At 41.5% G+C, this 7,005-nt stretch overlaps 1 protein-coding gene across 12 annotated transcripts in view; it reads right to left on the bottom strand.

Moving 5' to 3' along the window:
- The window catches only part of VPS54 (VPS54 subunit of GARP complex), a 121,186-nt gene extending 114,923 nt beyond the window's left edge, over positions 1-6,263 (bottom strand). For 5 of the 12 annotated variants that reach the window (XR_016395291.1, XR_016395292.1, XM_089922326.1 and 2 more), the window contains exon 1: positions 1,970-6,260. The gene's annotated coding sequence lies outside the window, so the exon portion shown is untranslated. Of the gene's footprint in view, positions 1-12; positions 128-1,969 lie in introns of those variants that run through there. The other 7 variants (XR_016395293.1, XM_089922325.1, XM_089922330.1 and 4 more) reach the window with 4 other exon arrangements.
- Positions 6,264-7,005: the final 742 nt, after the last annotated feature.

Raw genomic sequence — 7,005 nt, 5'->3', positions numbered from 1 at the left:
CCCGACACCTACCTGCGGGTCCCGGGCAGCAGCCCCAGAGCGAGGCCTAGTGCATCGCCGCCGCCTCCAACCCTCCACGTCGCGCCGAGGCTGCTGCTCCGCGGCCGCCGCCGCCCGGAGCCCGGCTGGGCCCGAGCCCGGCTTCCCGCCCCCGCCCCGCGCCGGCTGGCTAGTCGGCTGGGGGAGCACAGGGCCGCCCTCTCGAGCCCAGCTCCGCTCGGGGGTGAGAGGCGGCAGCGGCAGCTCCCTCACGTCTCTCCCGGGTGTCCTGTCAGCCAGCAGTTTCCCCCGGGTCCGCAGCGCCGCCTCCACCGCTCCTGCCACCGCCTCTCCCACATCCCCGGCCTCCAGAGGAGCCGCCGCCGCCGCCGCCGCCGCCGCCGCCGCGCCGCGACCACTACCCTAGCGCTTCTGCTCCTTGCTCCACTGGTTCCCCTCACTCCGCCCGCCTGCCTCGGCCCGGCTAGGTCCGGGGAGACAGTGTCCGAGGCCGCAGTGAGGCCGCCGCAGCCCCCAGCCCACAATCCACCGCGCGGCTCCGCCGGGGCGGGAGGCCGCGGCCCGGACCGGGGGTAGCTCTCGCCGCCTCAGGAGAAGGCCGGGGCCGGCGCTGGCGCCGCCGGCGTTCCCCCGGAGCGGGGAATACCCCGCGCGGCTGCTCGGCGCCTCCTCTAATCTATTCTAATAGTCCTCCAGGCAAAGAGAGAAACCCACGCTGAACTCGACTTTTCCCCACGACCCTTCCCCCACCCCGAGGTGCTCTCGGCGGCAGCCAGGTGCCGTCTGCCGCCTTCCGAGGGACGGTCCGCGAACCCTCAGGGTGGCCTTCGCCCACCCCCCAGACCAACTGACTCCAAGCATCTCTCAACCACCCAGCGCCTATTAAAGAAGATACTTCCACAACATTCCACCTCTCCTTTCACCCCCTTCAAAGTGAAGGCTGCTCAGAATTTCCCAGTTAAGCGTCCTTTTAAAGGTTTAAGGTGACCTCTCCCCAACAATCCACTGGACTCTGGAAACTGCATTGTCTCTCTCTCGAGGCCTTCCCTCACCAAGTTCTTCTAAGTTTTCCCCTAGTTCCAGGCCTTCCTTCCAGGCACCTATCAAACTTCTCTGGCACTGAAATCAGTTATTCCTGCTATTTGACTGAGATGCTTGAAGTGTGTGTATATTATTAATACCTCCTCCCTGTGATTCTCAACGGTAATCCAATTTAGCCGGGTTTCAGAGGGCTGGTGATCTTAATCCAATAAAATACAATCCACAAGAAAGGGAATGTCTTAGGATATTTTTTAAAAGAGAGGAAAGGGCCATTTGAGTGCTTACGTCTTAATTTTAGGAAGATTTCTTTCAATTTTGAAATTATTTCTTTGCCTAAAAATATCAAAGTTTCAGGCATTTATAAGACACTTAACAAATCAAAAGTGAAAACATAAGTCTTACCTTTGGGGATTGAAAAAAATGATTCAAATTTCACTTCTAAGAAGTCACTTTGAAAACTGCAAACATAACTCTTTGTGAAATAATAATTTACACACTAAGGAGCTAAAGTTGGGGGAAGGGAAGGACAAAAGAGAAGGAAGCAACAAAAATAGCTGAGAGGAAATTCTTACAGTATGTTTTTCAAATTCAATTCTCTACAGTTTTGTAATAAGGAGAATGAGAATATCAATCTCCAATATGAACTAAATTTAACTTTAAAATAAGAAATCCTCCTAAATCCCCAATCTCATATAAAACCAGATGAGTTTACATTATGAACATATCAAGGAAAGACTCACCAAATTTCATCAAAGGCCAGAAAGGAGAATAATTCACTTTAAATCTGGAATCAGTTCACAGATTATACTAAGAAATATAGCAGGTTCCTATATTTTGGAACATCAGGAAATCAACAATAGTTCAAAAGCTGCCTTAAAACTGGCAGTTTGGCCTTTTAAAAAATATTTGCATTTATATTATACCCCACCTTGTTTCAAAAAGATTCCAAGTTGCTGTAGTTGGCACTTGGGTTAGACAATAGCCACGAAGTATCTCCCAGACACTAGAAGAAGACAGACTGGTTTGCTTTCCTCATCCATCTGTAGATAACATACCATAGGAAGAAAATACACACTGAGTATTGCACTTGGTTCTTTCAGGGATCCAGCATGATTTTATTTTTACTTTTCCACAGAACAGTTCATAATCATGAATCTAAATGTAAAAGTAAATGGTAATGATCAGGTTTGCCAAAAATAAAACAAAACAAAAAACTGTTAACTGGACAAGTAATTTAATTTAGAAGTAGATAAATTTCAAATTAATTAATATGTTCACTTGTTATCCCTTGAATCATTTCAGTATTAAAAAGAAAAGCCAATGGTGGTGTGATGAATTGGGCGATTGGGATTGACATGTATACACTGATGTGTATAAAACTGATGACTAATAAGAACCTGCTGTATAAAAAATAAAGTTAAAAAAAATGATGGAATACTGAAAACTTGTATATTACTCCCAACAATCACTGAGTGTATTATTATCACGTGAAATATTATAACATTTCTAGTGTTAGAAGATGTTTGCATCTTCTAAATCAGCTGCTTGATTACTTTGGAAACAATTATTTAACTCTGTTAGATTGCCCTGTTACATTTCTCTTTGACACTGATATTCCACATTTTCATTTGATTACCATAATAGCAACTACCATTTACTAATAATTTACTGTGCTCCAAGATAGGGAAAACCAAGGTAGCATGGTGTATTAGTTTTCTATTGCTATGTACAAATTATCAAAACTTAGTAGTTTAAAATAACACATATTTATGATGTTATAATTTTGTGAGTCAGGAGTCTTGGCACAGTTTAGCTTGGTCTTCTGCTCAGGATCTCATAAGGCTGCAATCAAAACATCAGTTATGCTGTCTTCTCATTTGGAGGCTTGACTGGGGAAGAATTTGCTTCCAAAGTCATTCATGTTGTTAGCAGAATTCCCTTTCTTGTGATTGTAGGACTGAGAACCCTAGCTTCTTGCTGTCTGGGGGCTGCCCTCAGCTCCTAGAGGCCTCCTGCAGTTCCTTGCCATATAGGTTTTCTCACTATGGCTGCATATTTCATCAAACCAGCAAGGCGTGTCTCTAAACTCTCTAAAGTGAGTCATCTAGCAATACAGAATGATATTCCATCTTCATGTTCTATGGTTTAGAAGCAAGTCACAAATTTTGCTCACACTTAAGAAGAAGGAATTACACAAAGTTTTGAACACCAGGAAGTGGGAATCATGGGGGCTACCCTAGAGTCTGTCTACCACCTGCAATGATTAATTCCACAGGCTTTGGAATTCAGCTAATTTTGGGTTTTTCAACCTGCTTTGACACTTTAACTCTGTGATTTTGATCCCAATTTCTAATCCTTTGTTTCTTCATCTGTCAAATAGGAGTAATATCCCCTTCACAGTTTATTTTTCTCCAATGTAAAGTGAGGGTAATGATAAAGTTGTTGTAAGGATTAAATGAGCATTTTAGCACAGTAACTGATAATATAAGAGGCTCAATAAACACTTGTTAGTTTTCTTCCTTTTCCCTCCTCTTTTTTTTTGTTTTGTTTTGTTTTGTTTTGTTTGCAGTACGCAGGCCTCTCACTGTTGTGGCCTCTCCCGTTGCGGAGCACAGGCTCTGGACGCACAGGCTCAGCGGCCGTGGCTCACGGGCCCAGCTGCTCCAAGGCATGTGGGATCTTCCGGGACCGGGGCACGAACCCGTGTCCCCTGCCTCGGCAGGCGGACTCTCAACCACTGCGCCACCAGGGAAGCCCCCTCCTCTCTTTTTTATTTTGATCTTGGTCTCCTAGAAGTCCCCACTGACATTTCTACTTTCAATGGCTACTTTGGTAGCCTGCGTGCAGAGTACACATATGTGTGTACCTGTGTCTAGGGCCATGCAAACCCAACTCTACTATCAATACCTTTAAAAATAGGACTGTATTGCAAATGTTATCTCTAACTTCAACTAGGAAAATTAAAAACTGATAAACCCATAACATTAGAAGGATAATTATTAAACATAGAGGCTTTGAAAGTTTAGAGAAGTTTGTTGGGATTGACATTTTTTACTCCCTCAGAATCATGTTTAATATGCATATGGTACAAAAGACATGTTATTGCATAGTAGTCTTCATGGACTCTGGGTTTGCATCCTAGACCTGCCACTTTCTAGCTGAGTAACCTCAGGCATGTTCAGCTCTCTAAAGCTCAGTTCCTTGTAGGAATAATGATAGCACCCACTTCACAGACCTTCTATAAGGATTACATTTAAAGTATACTTAAATAGCATCACTTACTGCCTAGCTCATAGTCAGTACTTTAAAATGTTAGATATCATACTCATTATTATAATCTTTACTATCTCGTTATTATTAGGAAAGCTGTGTTAATGAAAAGTACAGAACAGGAAGCAGCAAGACATGGCTATGAATGAGGTGGGTGAAGTGAGGCATGAGAAGTCACAAAATCTCAAAAGTTCTCGTAAACCAAAGGGCTGCAAGTAAGATAAATGGTCAGAAGTATGAAAATTTGCAAGTCAGAAGTTGGACAAGTAGGAATTAGGGGCCAAGGTAAAATTGTGAATTCTCAACCAAACTGTGAGTAATGCAACCTAAGACATCAGCAAGAGAAGGTCACATAAAACAGGTGATTCCTACCTCAGACATGAAGTCTTTTATATAGTTCCTCCTGGAGCAGGAGTCAACCATATAGCATATCTAGTTGCATTTGGAACAGGAAACACTGAGTCCTGTCACTATTGGAAAATAGTGAATAAATTGTTGAATAGATTAGGAGAGTACAGCAATCAGAAATATGGGCATATCCTGACAAATGTAAAATTATTTTCAAATTGGACCATTTCCCTAGAGAAGTAGTTATACCATTTAATCGGTCCCATTATCATATTTTTTCTTATGTCACTTTTTACAGTATTGGTTCTTTTATCTATGGAGGCTTTGTCTAACAAACTAAGTTATAAGTATTTCCAGGACAGGATTTTCTGTTGTTGCTGCTATTGTACTTTTTAAAATATCCTACAGAATCTGGAACAATGTACTACATAGTAGACTTTCAATAAATGCTTGTTGAATTAAAAAATAAATATGAATTACTCCCACTTAGTAAATGGTATTTGGTATAATGAATAGTAATAATTCATGAAATTAATGGATGACCTTGAAATCATACTTGACTCTTTCATATTCCACATCTACCATGTCAGAAAATCCTATTAGTTCTACCTATTAGTTCTAGATATACCTTCAAAGTATATCTTGACTAAACACTTCTCACCACTCACATTGCATCCACCCTGGTCCAAGCCATCTTGCCTACAGAGCTGCTAACTACAGCTGCTGGGCTATACACTGCTCATTATGGGAAGCACCATTCTCAGACACTGCAGGGTGAATGATGCTTCTTGGAGTTGTATAGTGCAATGATCCTACTTGCCTGGATTACTGCAAAAGTCTCCTAGCCTTTGTCCCCCACCAGCTTATTCTCAACCCAATAATCAGCTTGATCTTGATGAAACTTAAGTCAGGTCATGTCATATCATTCCTCTGCTTAGAACACTCCAGTGGCTCTATCTCATTCACAGTAGAAGATAAAGTCCTGGCAAGGCCCTAGTTGATCTCATCCCACTCTTACCTCTCTATCTTTATCTCCTCCTAGTCCCCCCATTTCTCACTGCTGTAGTCATATTGGGCTCCTCACTGTTCCTAAATCCAGGCATGCTCCTGCCTCAGAGTATTTGCACTTGCTCTTCCCTCTGCCTGGAATGCTTTTCCCCCACATATCCTAATGGCTAACTCCTTCACCTTCTTCAGGTCTTTATTCAGATATTACCTTCTCAGTGAGACATTCCATGACACCCATATTTCTCATTGTAACACCATGTCCTATGTGTTTTTCCACTTTATTTTTCTCCTTAGACTTTATTATCACCTAAGCCCCCATATGTTTTACTTGTTATCTGTCTTTCCCCCACAGGAATGTAAGCTTCATGAGGACAGAGAGTTTTGTCTGTTTTGTTTACCACTTTACCCAGCCAGTACCTGGAACAATGCCTGGTGTGAGCTGAGAGCTCAGTAAATACTTGCTGAATAATGAATGAAAGATAAAGACAAACTAGTGCGTATAAACATAAACCACTTTCTTCCACACATTAAGCAGAATGAGTAACCAATTAGTCTAATGTTTTTTCAAGACTTGCCACTGATATGTTATAGGGCTCAAGATTTTTGTTAAGTCACTATTAATTTATTAGATAATGATAGTCTTGGCTTATTTTACAATTGGAGTATTTTAAGTAATAACTATATGGAATTATTTTTTAAGTATGCTATTCTATAATGAAAAGACAATGGTTAAACATCTATTAGAAAAAAAACTTTTTTCATTTAAAACTTCTCTAGGTTAAGGAGAAATTTCATTTAAACTTTTCTAGGAAAATTATGGGCAATTTAGAAACCATATATTTTCAGAGAAACAGAAGCCATGGTTGGCCTCTCAGGGATTTTCCTCAAGAACCACCCTCTACATCAACTGGGTACGTGACTCAACACCAACATCACACAGAAAGAACCCCCTAAGCAGCAGGAATACAAATTCTTATACCGCTATGTAATATTTTTAAATAGAGAAAAAAATAAAACAGGAAATATTTTAGAAGCAAAATAAACAGAGACAAAAACAACAACAACAACAAACAGTGGTATCATGGAAACAGGACAATTTCACAACATAATCCAGAGTAAAAGATTAGTATAACAATGGATTGCAATTATATAATGGACTTTCGTTGGATACCAAAATGCATCAGAAAGGCCATTTAATTCTCATGCCACTGTCTGGTCATTTTGATTCCGATTCTACCAGGAAGTAAAATATCTGTGTTTTCTTGCCCTATTCTCTTTACTTCTGTGAATTCCTGAGCATTAATAAAAACAAGTTCTCAGTCAGAATTTGATTTCAAT

Source organism: Delphinapterus leucas, chromosome 13, assembly GCF_059928025.1.
Source record: "Delphinapterus leucas isolate spDelLeu-1000000601 "Yukka" chromosome 13, BTC_Dleu_Yukka2, whole genome shotgun sequence".
NCBI lineage: Eukaryota > Metazoa > Chordata > Mammalia > Artiodactyla > Monodontidae > Delphinapterus > Delphinapterus leucas.
This window is presented reverse-complemented; position numbering and strand designations above follow the sequence as displayed.